Below are 12,296 nucleotides of genomic sequence, written 5' to 3'. Positions count from 1 at the left end.
CTTAACTATGATTGAACCATGAAGATGGAAAACCAGGAGAAACCAATAATAATGAGGTTGAATCAGTAATAAAGTCTCTAAAGAAAATCGCAGAACCAGATGGCCTAACTGCTGAATGCTAGTTCTTAAATTATTTTAAAAAAAAAATGGGGTTAACTCTTCCAATATCATTCTGTAAGACTAGCACAAAAACAGGAACACAACAAAAACTATAGGCTAGTGTCTTTGATGAAGTTAGATGCCAAAGCCCTCAATAAAATTCTATCAAAATGAGGTCAACAGCACATTAGAAAGATCATTCACCATAATCAAATGGAATTTAGCCCAGGGTTATAAAGATGATTTAACATAAATCAGTAAACCTAATACATCAACAGAAGGCTACAGTGCATGATCATGTTAATAGCCATATATAAAATGTATAAAATCCAACATCCATTCATGATTAAAAAAACTGAACAAATTAGATAAGTAGCACATGCATAAACATAAAAGGCTATATATGATAATCTCACAGGTAGTATCATATTAAATAGGGAAAAGCTGAAAGCATTTCCTCTCAGTTCTGGAACCAAATGTCTACTCTTACAACTCTTACTCATTACAATACTGGAAATTTTATCCAGAAAAATTAGAAAAGGTATATAAGTAGGATAGGAGGAAGTAAAATTATCCTTGTTTTCAAAAGTCATGATTCTATATATAGAAACCTATAGACTCCACCAAAAGGCCACTAGAACTGAAATTCAGTAAAGTTGCATAATGCAAAATTACACAAATCAGCATTTTATATACCAAGAATAAATTTACTAAAATTATAAGAGCAATCCTATTTGTAATAGTTGAACATAAAATACAATGCCTTGGAATAAATTTAAGGTTGTAAAAGATCTCTGTAATGAAGGAAACACAACACTAATGAAAAGAAATTGAAGACATAAACAAAAAGGAAGACTTGTATTCATGGATTGGAAGAATCCATAAATAACTATAAACAGCAATTTGCCATTTTCAAAGAAATTGCCATCAAAATACCAGTGACATTCTTCACAGAACTAGACAAAGCATAAACTCGTATAGACACAAAAGACCCCAAAAGCCAAAGCAATCTTTTTCAAGAGGAACAATGCTGGAGATACCACAATACCTGATGTCAAGACATAAAAGCTGTTGTAACAAAAATGGCATGGTACTGACATAAAATCCGATACATAGACCAATAGGTCAGAGACCTCAGAAATGAATCCACACATCTGCAGCCAAGCGATTCTTCACAAAGGCACCAAAAATAAGCACTGGAAAAGAGTGATCTCTTCAGTAAGTTGTTCTGGGAAAGCTGGGTATCCATATAGATTGAAATTTGAGCTGGCGCCGCGGCTCACTAGGCTAATCCTCCGCCTTGCGGTGCCGGCACACTGTGTTCTAGTCCCGGTCGGGGCGCCGGATTCTGTCCCGGTTGCCCCTCTTCCAGGTCAGCTCTCTGCTGTGGCCCGGGGGTGCAGTGGAGGATGGCCCAGGTGCTTGGGCCCTGCACCCCATGGGAGACCAGAAGAAGCACCTGGCTCCTGCCATCGGATCAGTGTGGTGCACCGGACGCAGCGCGCCGGCCGTAGCAGCCATTGGAGGGTGAACCAACGGCAAAGGAAGACCTTTCTCTCTGTCTCTCTCTCTCACTGTCCACTCTGCCTGTCAAAAAAAAGAAAAAGAAATTTGACCCCTTCCCTCACACTCACCCGTTACAAAAATCAAAATGGATCAAAGATATATATGTAAGATCTGAAACAGTGAAAATGCTAGGAGGAAACATAAGTGAAACACCTTAAGATATCGGTATAGGCGATAGTTTTTTGATTAAGATCCCAAAAGCACAGGCAACTAAAGCAAAACAAGACAAATGGGATTATATGTACTCCAAATGAGGCAATCAACAAAAACAGAACTGGAGAAAATATTTTCAAACTGTTCATCCGACAAAGATTCATATCCAGAATATACAGGAATGTAAAAACTCAACAACAAATAATCCAGTTAATAAATGGGGAAAGATCTAAATAGAAATTCCTCTGAATGAGAGATACAGATGGCCAGCACACACACAATTCTCAGTATCATTAACTATCAGGGAAATGCAAGTCAACACAGTGAGATATGATCTTACTCCAGTTAGAACGACTATTATGAAAAAGATTTTAAAAAAATTGCTGGTAGGACTGGCATTGTGACACAGTAGGCTAAGCTTCCTCTTGCAGTGCTGGCATCCCATGTGGGCACTGTTCTGTGTCCTAGCTGCTGCTCTTCTAATCCAGCTCTCTGCTATGGCCTGGAAAAGCAGTGGAAGATGGCCCAAGTGTTTGGGCCCCCTGCTGCGCCCACGTGGGATATCCAGAGGAAGCTCCTGGCTTTGAGTTGGTCCAATTCCAGCCATTGTGGCCCTTTGGGGAGTGAACCAGTGGATGGAAGAACTTTGTCTCTCCCTCTCTCTACCTCTACCTCTCAAATAAAATTACTGGAGGGAATGTGAAGGAAAGGGAATCCTTACACACAGATGGTGGGAATGTAAATTAGAACAGCTATTTTGGAGAAGAGCATGGAGGTTCCTCAAAAAGACTAAAAATAGATCTACCATGTAACCCAGTTATCCCACCTTTGAGTATATATCTAAAGGAAATGAAATCCTATCAAAGAGGTAATTTCACAGTCATGTTTGTGGGGAGCAACTCGGACTATACTGTTACTGGAATTAAGACTTATTCTATGCATCTGCTCTCCCACGATATGGCGCTGGGAGAGAAGAGAACAGCTTCTGCACAGCTGCCTCCAGTTCAGCCAATAGACTGTGGGACCTGCTGCTGATTGGAGGAGAGCAGCGTGCTCGGCGTGTGGGCGGCCGAGTTGGGATTGGTGGAAGAGGACTAAAAAGGAGGAGAGAGACGGCATGCACCAGGAACATCTAAGGGGAACACCTGTGCAGCCCCCGAGAGAGCCGGCCGGCGGTGTGCCACTCCCCTGCGGAAGTGGGGAAAGTGGCCAGGGGGAACCGCCCTTCCACGGAGGTGGAAGGGACGGCAGCCAACCCGGGAAGAACCAGCAGCAAACCCGGGGAGGGCCGAGCAGACAAAAGAACAGCGCAGGGTCTTGTGTCGTTCCTCCACGAAGAGGGGGAGCGACAATGTTCATTGTAGCACTATTCACAATAACCAAAATAAGGGATTAACTTGGGTATCTGTGGATGAGTAAGTAAAGAAATGTGTTATCCTCTGCAGCTTTCCCAGGCCATTAGCAGGGAGCTGGATCAGAAGTGGAGCTACTGGGACCTGAACCTGCACCCATGTTGGGTGCTGGCATAGCATACTGTGGCTTTACCTGCTTTGACACAATGCAAGCCCAGAATATTTTCTTGAGTTTTTAAAAGATTTATGTGTTTGAAAGTCAAATTTACAGAGGGAGAAAGAGACAGGTCCTCCATCCACTGGTTCCCTCTGCAAATGGTCACAGATGCCAGCACTAGGCCAGGCTGAAGCCAGGAGCTAAGACCCCTAACCAGGTCTCCCATGTAAATGCAGGGGTCCAAGCATTTGGGTCATCAGCTGCTTTCCCAGGCATACTAGCAGGGAGCTGCATTGGATGTGGAAGAAACGGGATGTGAACCAGCACCTATTTGGGATGCTGGCATTGTAGGTGGCAGTTTAACCTATTATACCATAACAATGGCCCCTTTCTTGAGTTTTAATCTTCATTAGTATTTATAAAAGAGAATAAAATTGATGACTCAGTAAATCTAAGCTGAAAGAATTGTAGAATAATCTGAATTGTAATATTTTCTCAGAAATGAAAAAGTATTACTGAACACAATCTAAATCATTATCTGTCATTTACATTTTGTGCTATTCCCTTTTTGTGTAAAATTTAGACATAAATGAATTTTTATATTATGTGCTGTGAACAAAATACTGAAATTTCAATCACTTACTTTTTTTGACTGTCAATTTATTAAGAGCCCCACTAGAGGTAGAGGATAGAATATCCACTAACATAGGTTCCTAGCCTTCATATTTTCAGTACACTTAAATCAACTTGGTCTCATCAAACTCTATTCTAGAGGGTAATAGAATATTTGGCTTGGAGCAGTGCTCTTCTGCAGCAATTGCGCAGGTTTTATCAAAGTATAGTTGGATATTAGGATCCTTTTAATGGATTATAGGAAATACACAGAACATTGAATTTGGAAAATAAACAGCTTTCATTCAGATCATGCCTAGTCCACAACTTTGCCATTTCATGATTTAATGTCCTTGGGAAGCCAATTACTTAGCTTCTTTAGGCTTCAGTTCATTTTTTTTTAAAGTTAGAATAATAGGAGCTATCCTGTTTTTCCCTGAAAACATAAAATGTTGGAAATGCCATCTAATATATAATAAATAAAAGCTGTTATTTTTATCATCTGTTTTTATTTTTCTTAAGGTATCTAAGTGTCATTTCTGCATGATACACTGTACAAATTTAGGTATAACTGAAAAATATTTTAAATAAAGTTGTATACAACTTAACATTTATAATTTGAAGCTATTTCTCTCCAAATAACAACAAAGTCCTTTCACTGCCTAGTTAATTAGATTAATAAGCCATATCTACATAATTTTCTAGATACTGTAATTTATTCATTTGCTGTTTGTGATGGTACCTTCAAATTTTGAAAAAAAGTAAATTAAGTGGTATAATTTTCTTGTTTAAAAAAGTGATATTGGCTGGTGGCGCGGCTCACTAGGCTATTCCTCCACCTGCTGTTCTAGTTCTAGTCCCAGTTTGGGTGCTGGTTCTGTCCCGGTTGCTCCTCTTCCAGTCCAGCTCTCTGCTGTGGTCTGGGACTGCAGTAGAGGATGGCCCAAGTGGTTGGGCCCTGCACCCACATGGGAGACCAGGAGGAAGCACCTGGCTCTTGGCTTCAGATTGGTGCAGTGCTGGCTATAGCGGCCATTTGGGGGATGAACCAACAGAGGGAAAACCTTTCTCTCTCTCTCTCTCTCTCTCTCTCTCTCTCTCTCTAATTCTGCCTGTCAAAAAAATAAATAAAATAGATAAAAATAAAGTGCTATAAATACAAAATGACATATTATTCAACCATGAAAAATTTAAATCCTGACATTTGCTGTAAAATAGATGCTACTGGAAGTCATACTGAGGTAAATAAACCAGACACCAAAAGGGAAATACCACATGTTCTTTGCCATGTAGAAATTTTTAAAAATCGATATGAATTTAACAGTAGTGATTAATAGAGGCTGGGAAGGATAGGAGTGAGGGGACTGAAGGGGATTGGATAGTAGGTACTAAAAGACAGTCAGAAATAATACATTCTGTGTTCCACAGCACAGTGGAGTGGCTGTCATTCACAATAACATATACTGTATGAATAGAAAGACAGAAGCTGGTAGGCTCCACGTATAAAAGATCAGGGAATGGAAATGCTGAGATGGGCATTTGGTGTAACACTTAAGCTGCTGTTTGAGATACCCATATACCGTATTGGAGTGCCTGCTTTTGAGCCTCTGCTTGGCTCCTTATTCCAGCTTCCTGCTAATGCAACCCCTGAGAGGCAGCAGGTGATATCTCAGATGTTGAGTCTGACACCCATGGGGGAGACTTGACTTGAGGAATAGCTCTGGCTCTTCTGAAGAGTAGAGTTGCAGATGGAATCTCTGTCTCTCCAATGACAAAACAAAAAAATCGCCTAAGAATGACTTCTGAGTGGAACAACTAGATAAGTTCAGGTAGGTTCTGAAAATTAGCTGGTTTCTTCATGAGTCCTCTCTCATCCAATCATGTTGATATTGCCTAAAATGCTGACTAACTTATGATATAACCATAATAAGAAAGGAAGTTTTTAGAAAGAGTCATGTACAATCCCATCACTAAGATTGTTTTTGTTTTAAATATATTTTGTAGTACTTGTATAACTTTTTATGTTTTTAGTTAAAAATTATAATTAACATTTTATACATTTTATGGGGTCCAGCGCCACATCTCCATACATATATACAATATCAACTCAGACAGTGAAAATCTCCTTTTTTATTTTAAATTTTTTGTTTCAAAGACATTGAAAGAGAGGGACTTACAAGAAAAATTACATAAATTGTGCATAAAGATTCCATATGCCATTCATCCAGCTTCTCCTAATGTTAATACCTTCCATGAACAGTGCAGTTACCTAAACTGGATCATTTAAGAAGCATCTCTATGAACTAATATCAGACATTACTGAATTTTGTCTAGTTCAGTGTGCTACATTGCATTTCTTGTTAAATTGCTGTAGTCTTCTCTAATTTGTAATCATTCCTTAGTTTTATTCACGAGTTTGATGCTTTTGAAGAGTTCTGTCCCGTTATTTTGTTCAGTCCCCTTCACTTTGGGACTTTCTTGTTTTCTCTTGTGAATACATTGTGGTTATGTTAGAGAAAGTATTCTGTTCCCTTCTCAGTGCATCATATCAGAAGGTGCATGATCTCAATATGTCTCATTATTGGTGAGGGTAACATTGACCCTTAGTGAAGAGAGTGTCCGCTGGGTTTCTCCACTGTAAATTTGCTATTTTTCACCTAGAAATAAATATCTTGCAGAGATATACTTTTAGAATGTGCAGATATCTTACCTACCATCATACAATGTGATCATCCACTAATGTTTGCCCACACCAGTTATTACACGGTGTTTGCCAAGTAGTAATTTTCTGTTTCCACATTTCTTAATTGGAATTCTGCTCTAAAGAAGAGTAGTCTCTTCCTTCCTATTGAGTGACTTATTTGGTTATTTATTTACATCATTATGAACCAAAGAATTCCTATTCTATAGGCTATAATTCCTTACTAAAACTTATTTTGTGCTTCAAAATTTCTTGGATATGATCCATGGGAGCCTCTTCAAGTTGAATTCTGTATTCTTTTAACACTTAAAGATATATGAGAAAGCAAGGATTGCAGGGAACCTTGTTAGATTCATAATTATACCTTGTGACAAATAAAAATAGGTAACAGTTCTCTTTACCACAGTGGCTCTTGGTCCACAGTTTCCAGCTTTCTTAATGCCGCACCTTCTTTCCACGTAGACGTAGTAGCAGACACCTACTATCTACTCATATTTATTGTATACATTTCCAGGTTTATGCATAACTGTGTGTGGGAGGGGGGCATTAAGCCCATAGAAACTAGGGCCTAGAGTATGCATAATTGAGTTGACAGATTTTTATCCAAAACAAGAGCACAATAACAGGTTACTAGCATCCGTACATTTGTTCACAGGTGGCTGCTTCTAGGTGAACACTCATGATTTGTTACAAGCAGAGTTGCTGTGGTTTGAGTGTGTGACCCTGAAATCTACTGAAATGCAGTGAACATGACTCAGAAGGCAGGCTCTGTGGGTATTGCAGGCATTGAGTGACTTAGTGACTTTGTGATTCAATGGATCTCTGCTAGAGGCAATTTTTGTCCATGAGGGGACATCTGGGAGTTTCTGGATACACTGTTGGATGTTATGAGAGAAGTAGGGTGTAGTGCTCCTGGCATGTAATGGGACGAGGTCAGGAATACTATTTCTGAAATTAAAAACTTAGGCAAGGGCAAGTTTATATACTGCAAACAATGCAATAGTAAAGAATTTGAGTCTCATTCACTGGGCTATGGTTGAAAAATTGTAAGAGACCCAGGTTTTCATTTTGGGAAGTTTATACTGGAGAGTATGAAATGAGGAGTTCAGAAAGATGATAAAACCATAAAAAATTGAATGTCCTTGGATGTAGAAAGCTGTCTCAGGTAATTTTTAAAAACTTTTGTTTATGTAGGTGAAACAAATTTCTTATATACAGTTTTAAGATCATAATGATACTTCTCAGCCTACTCTCTTCTCTCTGTATTGTACCTCCATTTTCCCTCTTTATTTTGTTTTAACTTTTACAATGACAACTTTTTTTTCAAAGAAACCTTTTATTTAAGGAATACAAACTTCATGCATTTCATAAGAACAATTTTAGGAATATAGTGATTCTTCCCACCATACCCACACCCCCACCACACTCCCACCCCTTCTCCTCCTTCTCCCATTCCCAGTCACATTCTACAGTAAGGTCCATTTTCAATTAACTTTATACACAGAAGACCAACTCTATACTAAGAGTTCAACAATTTGCACAGAAAAAACTGTTCCTCAACAGTCAAGACAAGTGCTGTTCAAAGTCATTGCATCTTGAAGTTAATTTCACTTTTTTTTTAAAGAAACTTAATTAACTTTCAAGAAGCACCCAAGAGTGATACATCTTTTGTGAACACTTAGACATAATTATAATACAACTCTTTGAGGAGAGAGGTTCTGCATGGGAAGTTAGTTCACAATGACTCCTGTTAACAGTTGGCACTCTTACCTATGATGTCAGTGATAACCTGCCTGAGATATTTCCAGAGATTTGCCTTCTAGCCTGGCTATTCTTTCTTATGCCTCACCAAGTCTGTGGTTAAGGCTTTCCACTGTATTTTGTAATTGACATATTGAATTCTTCATTTCTAATATTTCAGTTTGATTTCTCTTCAATATATGGATCTCCCAGCAGAATTTCTCATCCATGTCATGTATGGATTTCTTTAACTCCTTTGTTTGCTACTCTGTGTTTTTGAGTAATCTTATGATCATTCTCTTGAATTCCTTTTCAGGCATTTCATCAATATCTTCATCTTCACATTCCAATATTGAGATGTTGTATTCCTTTTGGGGAGTCATATTGTCTTCATTGTTCCTGTTTCTTTGCACAATTATTTTTAGGCAGCATAGAAACACTTGTTTTTCTCCTCTGAGGGCTTTTATCTTTGAGATATGCCTCTATGGCTTAGCAGAGTGTCTGCTCCTTCAGCAGATGTCCAGAGGCATCTACTGGGTGGGGCCAGGCCTTGCTCAAGGGTGAAACAAGGGTCCAGATTGATACCCAACTTGGGTGTATTGGGTCTCCTCTATCATCAGTGTGTGTGGGGGGGTAGGGGTGTGATCTTGCTGATTCACATTCTCAGCCCCTCTCTGCCAGGTGAACCAACTGCTCAGAGTGAGCCCACAGTACCTATGCCCCACTCACCTGCTCAGGTGAATGAACAACACAAATGATCTGTGCGCTCCTCATAGTGTGGAGCCCTCCAATGACCCACCCCTGCACTCAGTTAACCCTGAGCCTTTAACACAGTGATTGTCCAAAGACCCAGACGCACCCCGTGCCCTATCTCACAGTCACAGGATTCCCAGTCACAGGGTACAGGGGATCCACCCTCAGCCCTATAAGCCTCCCCAGTTCATGAGAGAGCCATGATGTTCCCAGAGCCAGCTACCTGCCACAGAGGTAGGCAAATTGAGTCTGCATGCCTTGATAGAATGAGAGGAGAGGAATCCTTCACTTTCCAAAGTTGGCACCCCACCCCTGTCAACCTTCCAGGCCAGACTCGGGGGGGAACATGGATTTATCCCTCCAAGAAAATCTCTCAGCCACATCCATGCCTCAGCAGCCTCTACTGACCTTAGTAAGATGGCACTTTCTCCCTGATAGTTGCTTGGTGCCTTGGTGGGGACAGGAGGAAAGCAATGTGCTCTCTCTTCACATGGTTAGCTGGGCACTGTGGCCCCTGCTAGTGCTTCAGGCCAGACTCAAAGTCAGTGGGGACCATAGGTTCTCCCTTGGGCAGTATCAGCTGTGGCACAGGCTGCTGTAGGTTCCTCTCACCTCTCTGCAAGAAGATGGCGTCCCTTCCAGCTTCCGGCTGCAGGAGTCACCAGCGGTGTCCTGCTTGCTGCTGTAGGATTGTACCATCCCTGTTGCTCCAAAGCATCGTTCTTTTTTTCTGTAGAATTTCCATGGCAAATTTCTCTCCAGCTGTTCCCTGGGAATGCCATTCTTTCTCTTTCTTCCATTGTCTTCCCATGGTCAAAATCAACACATCTTTTCCCTATTCAGCCATCTTGGATCCTCTCTCAGATAATATAATTTCAAAGGTTTTGGTCTATTTTTAAGTTTCCTACGTGCTTATGGAAGATAGCTTCCAAACTATATTTCTGATAGGAAACAGACATTTCTGGAGAAATGCTGATAGCTTCAGAGTGCAAAAATCTGGTTTTAGCAGGAAATGAAACAGTTAAAACTTGGGTCAGGAGTCTCTTAAGAGTGATGGGAAATAGTATCAAATTATTTCCAATTTTGGTATTAAGCAACATTAATGCTCCTTGTGTTCCTTGTTATCAGACTATTTGGAATGTTTGTGGGCAGAATAGATAACCAGATTACAATTCAGAAGTAGTACTGGCAGTGTAGGTAAACACCACAACCTTTTGCCATGTGCTGCTGGGCCGTGCTTGCTTTTCCTTTCCTTTTCATACCTGACAAGTCACATCTGTGACTGAGGCAAAGTTATGTCGGGGAATCTGCCAGTACCAAACAAGAAACACTGCAATATTCTATCTACCTCCAGTGGCATATTTTTAAGTGAATGACTTAAAATATAAAAACTATGATGGTATGGGCCCAGCATCATGGCACAGCAGGTTAAGTCACCACCTGCAATGCCATCCTTTCACTGGGTGCTGATTTAAGTCCTGGGTGCTGCACTTCTGATCCAGCTTCCTGCTGATACACCTGGGAAAGCAGTGGAAGATGACCAAAGTGCTTGGGCCCTGCTCAGCCAGCTGTTGCAGCCATCTGTGGAGTGAATCGGTGGTCTAAAGATTCATTCTGTCTGTCTCTCTCTCTTTCTTTCTCTCTCAGCTTTTTAAATATATAAGTAAATCTTTAAAAAAAAAAAAAACCTATGGCAATAAAGAGACTCAAATACAAATGTATTTCCAAGCAGCATAAGAAATGAATACTTTTGCTTAAAATTGAGTGGCACAGAGAGTAAATGGATGGTCTTTATAAGTCAGGTCATGAGGGCATCATGTAAGTAATTGTTCACTGACTCACCTAATCAAAAGAAAATTTTGATCTATTCATTTTATAATGAAAAGGCTACTTAATATGTTTTTGAACATTTTATGGACTAAATTTTAGATCATTTTTCTAAATTATTTCTCTAATCTGATAGTGGTTCCAAAAAATGTTTTTATTATTTCTGTATTCTCTCTCTCTTTCTCTCTCTCTCTCTCTCTCACACACACACACACACACATACACACACAAACAGTTTTCAGGTTATATCTGGGGAAAACTTAATTCCCTCAGACTTATGTTTAATAAAATACTGCACAGTTGACAAACAAACTCTTCAATGCTGCTTATTCACATACAATGAGCACTGCCCAGCCACCTTCCAGGCACTGAGCTAAGAACAAGGAGTATCATTGGTCAATATTGTGAAGAAGAGAGCAGTGAAGGATGATGTAATACAGTGAGATGGGAACCGTGGACAATTAAGAACAAAGTGCAGCTATAACAGATATAAGGAGGACATGTAGCTTGTCCTTGTCAGAGAAGCCTAGGGCTCATTTCATTTGTTTTGTAAATGTGTCATCTTTGAATTGTGAGTAGTAACACAAGGCCTCTGCTCTAAGCTTAAATTCCAGGGTGAGGTGAGGCAGATAATAAGAAAGGTACATTGAAATTAAGTAATAAAGTTTTTTCCACTGTTAGGAAGAAATTAAGAAGGCTTGAAACAGCTGCTGTGTAGCTGGAGAGGAGTTCTAAGTGAGGAAGCAGCATGGAGGACTCAGGGAGGTGGGAACCATGGGCACACATGCAATCATGAATGTACACTGCAATCTAAAGGAGAATATGAATCAAATCTGGACAATGAATAGGCTGACCCTATTAGTGTATTATTGTAAACCAGGAGTTCTTAACCATAGCCACACTCCAGTGAGGCTTTAAAAAATGTAGGTCCGTGGACCCCATTCCTTAGGAGATTCTCATCCATAGGCCTGAAGTGAGGCCTGTATAAATAATTTTAAAATGTAGAAACGAGTAGAGTTAGAAGGTAGGACTGTTAATATCAACTTCCAAGAATTGTGAGGATTAAATAAGGTAGTTTGTGAAATTGGCTAGCATATAACTTCAATTAAAAAATGCATCAGCTCATTTTTGTTACATAATAAAGCATCCCCAGACTCAATGGCAATCAGAAATAAGCATGAATTTCTTATTCTTTAAGTGTTGGCTGTAGCAGCTCTGGAGTTCTCAGCTGGGCTGCAAAATTGCAGGCAGTTGGGTAGGATTGGTTGGGGCTACTTTCCTCCCTGTCTTTTTTTTTTTTTTTTTTTTTTTTTTTTTTTTTTTGACAGGCAGAGTG

General features: G+C 39.9%; 1 protein-coding gene across 5 annotated transcripts in view; it reads left to right on the top strand.

Moving 5' to 3' along the window:
* DCLK2 (doublecortin like kinase 2) overlaps positions 1-12,296 on the top strand; it is a 182,504-nt gene that overhangs the window by 47,532 nt on the left and 122,676 nt on the right. The gene's annotated exons all lie outside the window — the stretch shown is intronic.

Source organism: Oryctolagus cuniculus, chromosome 8 (genome assembly GCF_051225735.1).
Source record: "Oryctolagus cuniculus isolate XC-2025 breed Fujian yellow rabbit chromosome 8, ASM5122573v1, whole genome shotgun sequence".
Taxonomy (NCBI): Eukaryota; Metazoa; Chordata; class Mammalia; order Lagomorpha; family Leporidae; genus Oryctolagus; species Oryctolagus cuniculus.
Note: the sequence above shows the minus strand (reverse complement) of the source record. Positions and strands in the feature narration are given on the sequence as shown.